The 8,260-nt window shown below is 47.8% G+C and overlaps 1 pseudogene; it reads left to right on the top strand.

Annotated features, from left to right (window-relative positions):
- Positions 1-1,198: 1,198 nt before the first annotated feature.
- LOC114035252 lies at positions 1,199-3,611 on the top strand (annotated as a pseudogene).
- The last annotated feature ends 4,649 nt before the right edge of the window (positions 3,612-8,260 follow it).

The raw sequence follows: 8,260 nt of genomic DNA, 5'->3' as shown, positions 1-8,260 counted from the left end.
GTCACACCTATATTTTCTTTCTCTGAAGAGCCCTTATTAAACATTTATCAGCACATTCCTGCCTGGGTGGGTCAAAATGGTAGAAACAAACTTCTAAATACCTTTCTGTCCTTTGCTGTTGACAGAAAAATGAACCTAAAGTCAGAAAAGACCTGAGTTCAAATCTGATCTCAACTTTTACTAGCTGTGTGATCATTTGGGCAAGTCATTTGACCTCTGCCTCAGTTTCATCATCTGTAAAATAGGGACAATAATAACACCTGTCTCCCAGGGTTGTTGTCAGGATAAAATGAGATAATATCTGTAAAAACACTTTGTAAACCTTAAATCACTATATAAAGGCTATTATAAGTATTAATTCACTGCCTACTCCCTTTGTATGGATTGCAAGGGGGAGGAGAGTGCATCTGTCCAGTGGGGCCACCATGCCCTTGCCCAGAGCTGAGGAAAGCCAGGGTGCATTCTGAACAAGACAGAGAATCACATGAGGCCTGGAACAGGAACACCTCCAACCCCCCAAACTACAGACAATGGCGGAGGAAGGGGCCAGGCTGGGAAGGCCAGCACCATCACTGGCTCCAGCAGGAATCACCACCCACTATTGTGAGTCCTGACAACTTGTCCCAAGCCAGGAAGAGAGAGAAGGAAACCTGGTACAGCAGCCTTGGAGTCTGAGGTTTGCAGTCCCAGATCTGCTACTCACTTGTATGACCTTGAGGGTGGCCTCTTCTCTTTGAACCTCAATTTATCCACGTGTGAGCTATAGGGGTTGTTAAAATATAGGTCCCTTCCAGCTCTAACATTCCATGATGTGTTAAGGATGTGCCCAGGCATTATACTGGATCCTCATTACTCATCACCTTTGTTTTTGGCACAGATTAAATCTCTTAACTGGGTATGGGTTCCTTGACTATGCTAACTTTTTGGTTAGGGCACTCTTCCCATCCATCCACACCCTCCACTGAAATCATTTTTGTGTTGATTCTTCAAAACTAGTTAACAGGTCTAGACTACACCCTGACTATACCCACTCAAGTAAAGAAATATTTAAGTATCTATTATGTGTCAGGCAATGTGTTAAGTCAGTACTTAGCACCAAGATAAAAAGTAAGACTTGAGAGGTGGGACCATGGGAAGCCAGATATATAAGGGCTTTGCTCTTTGGAGAGAAGCTGGCTCAGCTTAAGGGAACCAGGCTTTAGTGGAGGAGTTTCTGAATCAAGTGAGAAGCAGAGCCAACCTTCCACTTGACTGTGCTGTGAGTTATAGGAACTGTGCAGTCCCAAAGGAAGGTGGGATAGGAACTACCATTAGAGAAGGTTCCTGGATTCTAGCAATCCTAAATTCTTTCCCTTTATGGGGAAAAACTCAGCCTGAAGACAGTATTATACATCTGGAGGACTGCAGATCCTGGGGAAACTATAGCTCATTGAAAAGGTACGGAGAATTTCCCCAACTCCTTTGCTACAACCCTTCATATCTCCTAATATCCATCTCTCCTTTGGTTCCTTCCCCTGGTTCTTCTCTAAAGTGTCTTCTCTCATCTTTTTTCTCTTCTCTCATCTAAAGTATTCCATCATCCCTTATCCTATCCCAATATTCTATCTTGGCTTTTTCTTCCTTTCTCCCAGCCTTCTTCTTTTTCCTTAGATCTCTCGGTCTCTTCCCTCCCCCTACATTTCTCATGCTCAGTTCCTCAGTCTCCTAGTTTCTCCCTTTCTCCTTCTTCTCTTCTAGTAGTCATCTCCCTTTCCTAGTCTCCCTATCTTTTCCTCTGCCCAGGGGTTAGCTCTTCCTTTATTCTTCCTTGTATTCCCCGCACAAGCCCTATACCACACTTCCTCTCTCCCTCTCTGACCCACCATTGCTCTCATCCTCTGACTCTCTCCCACTTTCTTCTTTCTTTTCTTTGACAACTCTTTCTCATGGCTCCATGTTCTCCCCTCCAGTTCTCTCACCCCACTGGGACCATGGCTACTGTACCATTTTGGAAGCTGCAACTACCAGCCCAGAGAACAGAGAAGAAGGAGGCTGTTGGAGGTCAAGAGCAGGGTGAGAGGGACCAACTGGCCCAGAAGCCAGTCCAGAAACAGGGATTGTTGGAGAGACTCCATGCCAATCCCTGCCATTCATTCCCTGCCAAGTGCAGAAGAAGCAGTGGAGGTGGCATTGGCGTGCAGAAAAGCAGCTCACTGACAGGAGGCCACCTGAGGATCAAGGACATATTTCAGGAGAAGTGGAAACCCAAAAACAGAGAACTGGCCCGAGAGAAGCTCAGGAACAGAATCTGGCGAGAAGAGAGTCAAAAGAGCAGAAGCTGAGCCTGGGGGAGGCTGGAGAAAGGATGTTGGGGGTAGCAGAAGTTAGAGAGCAGAGCCTTAGGCCTGCAGAGGCTTTGGAATGGAGGTTAAGCCCCAAGGAGATGGAGGAGAGGAGGCCAGAACTATCAGAGTCACAGCAATGGGAGAGAAGCTCTGGGAAAGCTCGAGAACAGACTTCTGGGGAATGTGAAATGGGAGAATGTAGACTGAGCCCAGGAGAAGAAAGCAAAGGGAGCTCAAGGGAATCCAAGACAGAGCAGAGACTAATGCAGAGGAAATCCAGGGGGAACTCAGGACTTTTGGAGACACAGAGATGTAAGCTAAGTCCTAGGGAGTTTCCACAACCAAGTTCAGGGGTAATGGAGGCAGCAGAAATGAGATTGAAGCCAGGAGAGGCTGGAGAGAAGAGTTCTAGACAGATGGAAGGACGAAAATGGAGACTGAGCTCTGGGAAGACTCTAGAATGGAGCCCTGGGAGATCAGAGGCTCAAGAACAGAAGCCAGTGAGTTCAGGCTCTGGAGATAAGAAGTTGGGGTTACCTGGGGTAGAGGCTGGAGAAGGGAGGACAGAGGCTGCTGGAGAGGAAGCTAGAGATGGAGGAAAGATGGTGAGCTCTGTGACCAAGCCCCTTCTACCCAAGGAAATTGTAACCAGAAACTCGAGGCCCCAGCACCCCTTACCATCCTCAATGTCTCCCCTACCCCCGGCACCACCAACTCCTCAGAACCCAAGGTTGACTCATCTCCCATTCTATGAGATAAAATCTGGGTCTAGGGTAGGAGCCCCCCAACACAGTAGACACACCTTCACAGTTATCCCTAGGCGGTCTAGGTCCCCAGCATCCCCTGCCCCACCTGAACCCCAGATCCCTGGCCCTGGAAAGAAGTACCCCACTGCTGAGGAGATATTGGTGCTTGGGGGCTACCTCTGTCTTGGCCAAAGCTGCCTTGCCAAGAAGTCCCCTGAGAGACACCATAAACAGTTCAAAATTTCATTTAATGAGTCAGCCCTAGAGACTACTTATTATTACCTTTCTGAGAATTCTGTGCTAGAGGAGTTAGGCCTCTAGCCTGAAGCCTGCTGCAGGTGACCTTTCCACTGGGGGCTCTGCTAGGGGATGAGGCCTGCTGCAGGTGACCTTTCCACTGGGGGGCCAGAACTCCTGCCCACTCCCACGTGTTGAAGATGGCTCTTCCATCCTTCCTCAGATTTGCTGTGCTGACAGACTCCCATAAAACAAGCTTCCAGGAGGAGAAATTCCATGTACATCCTTCTCTACCTCACCTTCCTTTTGCTGTGTCAGGGGGGAAACCCCCCCCCCCCAAAAGTTGTCTTGACTGTTCGTGAGCTTGAACATGAGTCTCTATGTCTCTTTTTTTTCTTGATTGGTTAGGCTAAATAAAGTCTGTTCTGTATTCCATGTTATGTTGTCCTGAGTGCTTACCCAAGAACCAGGGTCTTTTTTTTTTAATGGTGACCTAGACATAAGCTAGATTCTGATGTTCCCAGGGGAGACCTCTCAAGGGGAGAAGCCAAAGAGATTACTATTGACAAGTCCCTAAGATAGAACCTGCTCTGTATAAATCCTAGAGTTTGTTTCTGGGTCATGGATTATTCTTGAATTTCCTATGACTTAGGAAAGGAGGTGGTAGATATTAGGTAAGATGAGAAATATGCATATATGTAATATACATATACATATAGACATGCAAACTACATACAGACATAAATATATATACCTGCCTAGAGTTGTGGTAACTACCGGTTTCCCTATAGGGAAAAGCCCCTCGCAAAGCCCCTCCCCTAGCCAGGCTAGGCCCCAATTAACCCTTGAGGGCAGGTACAAATTCAGAGCTGGGGCGGGGGTGGGGGGTGGGGGGTGGGAGTTAGAGAATTGGGAAGCCGAGGCAGGCCAGCAGAGGGGAGGGGCATGGAGCAATGTACTCGGAGGTATTTATAACTCCCTGGCAGTGCTGAACAAGCCAGCCTAAATATAGAAGTCAAATCTATTTCAGGCCTCTGGCCTCGGGGCAGAGTCAGGGGATGAGGAGTATGGGGGTGGGGACACCCCACACCCCTCACAGTACATCTCACATGGGCAGGCTTCCAGTCCTGGCGCCTGCCCAGCCCCCTTGCCTGCAACCAGGAGACAGGCAGAGTCAACCATCACCACAATGGATTTTTGTCTCCGGTCCCTTTGGCTCGGGGTGGGGCGATGCTGCTCTTTGTCCAAGGCGCAAGTTTATATGCCCCCACATGTATATGTTCAGATAAGAATGTATGTGTACACGTAAGAGTGTGTGCGCACCAGCCTTAACTTAGAGTAAGAATTCTCCTCCCTAAACACTCCACTCTAGCTAAACTGAACTATTCTGGATCTCGCGAATAAGCCTTTGTGTTCTCCCACCTATGAGCCTTTGCTTACACTGTTCGCGCCTGGTACGCGCCTGGAATGTGCCGTAGGTCCCTTTCTCTGATAAAATCCTACTCCTCTTTTTTAAAGCCCAAGTCCCCGGTCATCTCTGAGAAAACCTCCTGTTGTCTCCCAACACCCTCGACGCTGCCTAGTGAGAAAGGACTTAACAAAACACTCCATTTTGCCCTTTTAGGAATAACTACAAGTCAAGGACCGCTGATTTCATCTTCAAGAGAACTCCCCACGGTCTGGGAGTGTTAGGGTTGCCTGAGGCCCAGAAGACCTAAATGAAGTACCCATGGACACACAGGGTGGTCTTTGGTAGAGCCGACAGAGCCCCAGAAAACCTGACCGACTCTCCCAAGGTCCACCAGATCATAAGTGAAGACTCGGGATTTGAACGGGGGTCTCCCGCTTCTGGCGGTGGTACTTTTTCCATGACGGCATCGTGCACCTACCTCATCATCCCCCGCCAGGCCCCTACTCTGTGGGGTTGTGGGTATGATTAACATAACTGTTACCCTCAGGGTGTTCTAAGAAACCAAGCCAAAATCAGGAAACAGAGACGAGGGCCCCTCTTCTGCAAACAAACCCAAGTCCTTGGCAACTCACTTCTTCTTTTTCACGGGTCTTAGCTTATTCGTTCCTAGAGCTGAGGTGACGCGGGCAGCGGGGGGCGGAGGAAAGGGGGGGAAGGGCACGGCTATAAATAGACCTATTTATAAGCAAGTGCAGAAGAAATCTTGTGAAGCTTTGTGCAAGCGTAGGCAAGAGGGCAAAAGAGGCTTAGACCCAAGTGTCCTGCTCCCCACTTCCCTGCTCCTTGATTTCCTAACCAACTTCTATTTTGTATTATTGGTGTCTTCTGAACACCTGTCACTCTGATACACCTCCCCGATCCCCAACCCCCCCCCACCAGTCAAGGAGAGAATGAATCAATCAATGACCAAACATTTATTAAGCACCTGCTAAGTTCCAAGCACTAGGCTAGATGAAGACTAGGAAAAGATGAAAATGAGATAGCACCTGCCATAAAGGAATTTAGGATCCCGGTCCCCTAGCACTGCTCTGTTTTCTTTACGTGGAGTATAGGATGAGATTATTAGGAAATTCTCATGTTACAGAAATGAATAATCACAGATGGAAAGATGTTAGAGCTAGTAGGTACCATTGAGGCTAACCAGAAGAAACTTCAGACCCAGAGAAGGGCAACAATCTGACTTGGGAACATAGTTCATGGAAGATCTGGGGCTTGAATCCAGGTCATAAGATTATAAAATCTAGGCCTGGAAGAAACTTTGGAAATTATCTAGTTCAAACCCTTTGTTTGACAGACAAAGAAACTGAGATTCAGGCAGCAAGGTAGAACAGTGGATAGAGTGCTGACCTTGCTTTGGAGTCAGGAAGACTTGAGTTCAAATCTTGTCTGGCGTTTCCTGTCCCTCAGTCTCTCCCGTATGTGTTCCTGGGCCAAGTCATTTAATCTCTTTCAGCCTCAGTTTTCTTATCTGTAAAGTGGGTATAATGGCACCTACCGTACAGGGTTGTTGTGAGGAACAAATGAGACATTATATCTAAAGCACCTTGCAAACCTTAATGTGCTATATAAATGAGAGAAATTATTACTATTATTATTATTATTATTATTATTATTACTAAATAACTTGACCAAGGTCATGAAGTTATTAAGTAGCCCAGTCAAGACTTCACCCAAAAGCAGAGCTTGTTCCAATACATCAACACTGACTCCCTGGATTTCTTTTTTTCCCTGCTTCCCATTTTTTCCCCCAAGGGATATAACCAGTGGGGCTCCCCTTTACTTATCTGAGTCAGCTTGGAATAGGGGAAAGTGTATTTGGAGGCAGAGGAACTTGGGTTGAAATCCCAGCTTTATCTCTTGCCTCTTTTATCAGGTCATTAAATCTCTGGGCCTCGGTTTGCTCATCTGTAAAAAGAAAGGATTAGACTGCAGGACCTCAGGGGTCCCCTCCTATTCTAAATCTATCATCCTATTAGGGCCAGAGAAAATTAAGCCAGAAATCTCTGGGAAGAACCCAGTACACTCGGATTTGGAAAAAGAGAGCGTGGGCCCAATTCTGGCTGTGTTCTTTATACCTAGCCCTGAACAAGGGCTTGTCCCTTGCTTAGGCCTCGCCTTGCCCACGTGTAAAATGATGGGGTTGGATACTTGACGCATGAGGTCCCTTCTCGTTTTAGACTTTTTGGATCTTAGTGCTTCTCCTAGGGGTAAAAATGAGAGAGGACAGGCAACTGGCCTGGGTCTGTCTGGAGCTTGGGGATCTAGGAACTCAGGGTCCTGTTCTTAGCTGGAGGACAGAGAGTACAGGTCTAGTTGGAGGTTGGGGGAGGTTAAGAGGAGGGAAGAGGAAGGGAGGGGGAGAGAGGGAAAAAGCCTGTCAGGGGAGGTGGGGTGGGGAGGAGAGAATGGGGAGGCCCTGAGCAGGGTTAGCAGCAAACAGGAAACTCTGCAGGGCTCAGCTATAGAATACATTTCTCTGTTTGGCGTTTCCTGTCCCTCGGTCTCTCCCGTCCAGCTCTTTCCCATTCATCCTTGTCGGCTAGAAAAGTTCTGCTAGGGCTGGAGGCTGGGACATGGGTGAGGAGAGGCTGGGAAGGGAGGCTCCAGGGACCATTTAGTCCAACCCCACCATTTTACAGATAAGCAAACTGAAGCCCAGAACGAGATATGCCCACGATCAGTCAGCTAATCAGAAAAGTCAGAATTTGAATCCAAGTTTTCTTGACCCCCAATCTGGGGCTCTATCTGAGAGAAGATACAAGGTGGAGTGCCTTCAAGCTGTCCTTGCTTCTGTAGTGAAAAGGCCCTAGAAGGGGCAGCTAGGTGGTGCAGTGGATAGAGCACCAGCCCTGAAGTCAGGAGGACCTGAGTTCAAACCCAGCTTCAGAACAGACACTTGACACTTACTAGCTGTGTGACCCTGGGCAAGTCACTTAACCACAATCCCCTAAAAAAAGGGGGGGCAGATAGGAGATATTGAAGTTGTATGGGAAGGGCGTGAGTTTGCTACTCAAGTAACTCCAGGAAAGTCACTTCTTCTCTTACAGCCTCAGTTTTACCATCTGTAAAATGGACAGGCTAAACTAGATGACCTCTGAGGACCCTTCCAGTTTCCCATCTAGGATCCTTTGGCCCTATAGATAGATATCCAACATAGGTCCCCAGTCCAGTGCCACCCTTCCCTTCCACATCTAGGTTTTTCCTTCTCCTCTGATCAACAGAGAGAAAATCCTGACTGTATTGATATGGAGACATAGATAGGCACGTTTCTCTTTACTGTGGGCTCTGGAAATGGAGACAGAGAGTCACCAGTTGTCATGGCCCATTTCCAGGGGCAAGGAATTCATTCCCAGCCCTGAGGCCTCACTCTTGTAAAAATAAACATGCCATCTCTACTATTCTGCCCCGTGTGGCTCGTGTCTCTTGTCCTCATCTGGAAAAGAAACACCATCCACGCTGGGGTCCTCAGTACCTTAGAGATC

This window comes from Vombatus ursinus, unplaced genomic scaffold (assembly GCF_900497805.2).
Source record: "Vombatus ursinus unplaced genomic scaffold, bare-nosed wombat genome assembly UNPS02009173.1, whole genome shotgun sequence".
Lineage (NCBI taxonomy): Eukaryota > Metazoa > Chordata > Mammalia > Diprotodontia > Vombatidae > Vombatus > Vombatus ursinus.
The sequence above is the reverse complement of the archived record's forward strand: the minus strand, read 5'-3'. Positions and strand labels throughout refer to the sequence as shown.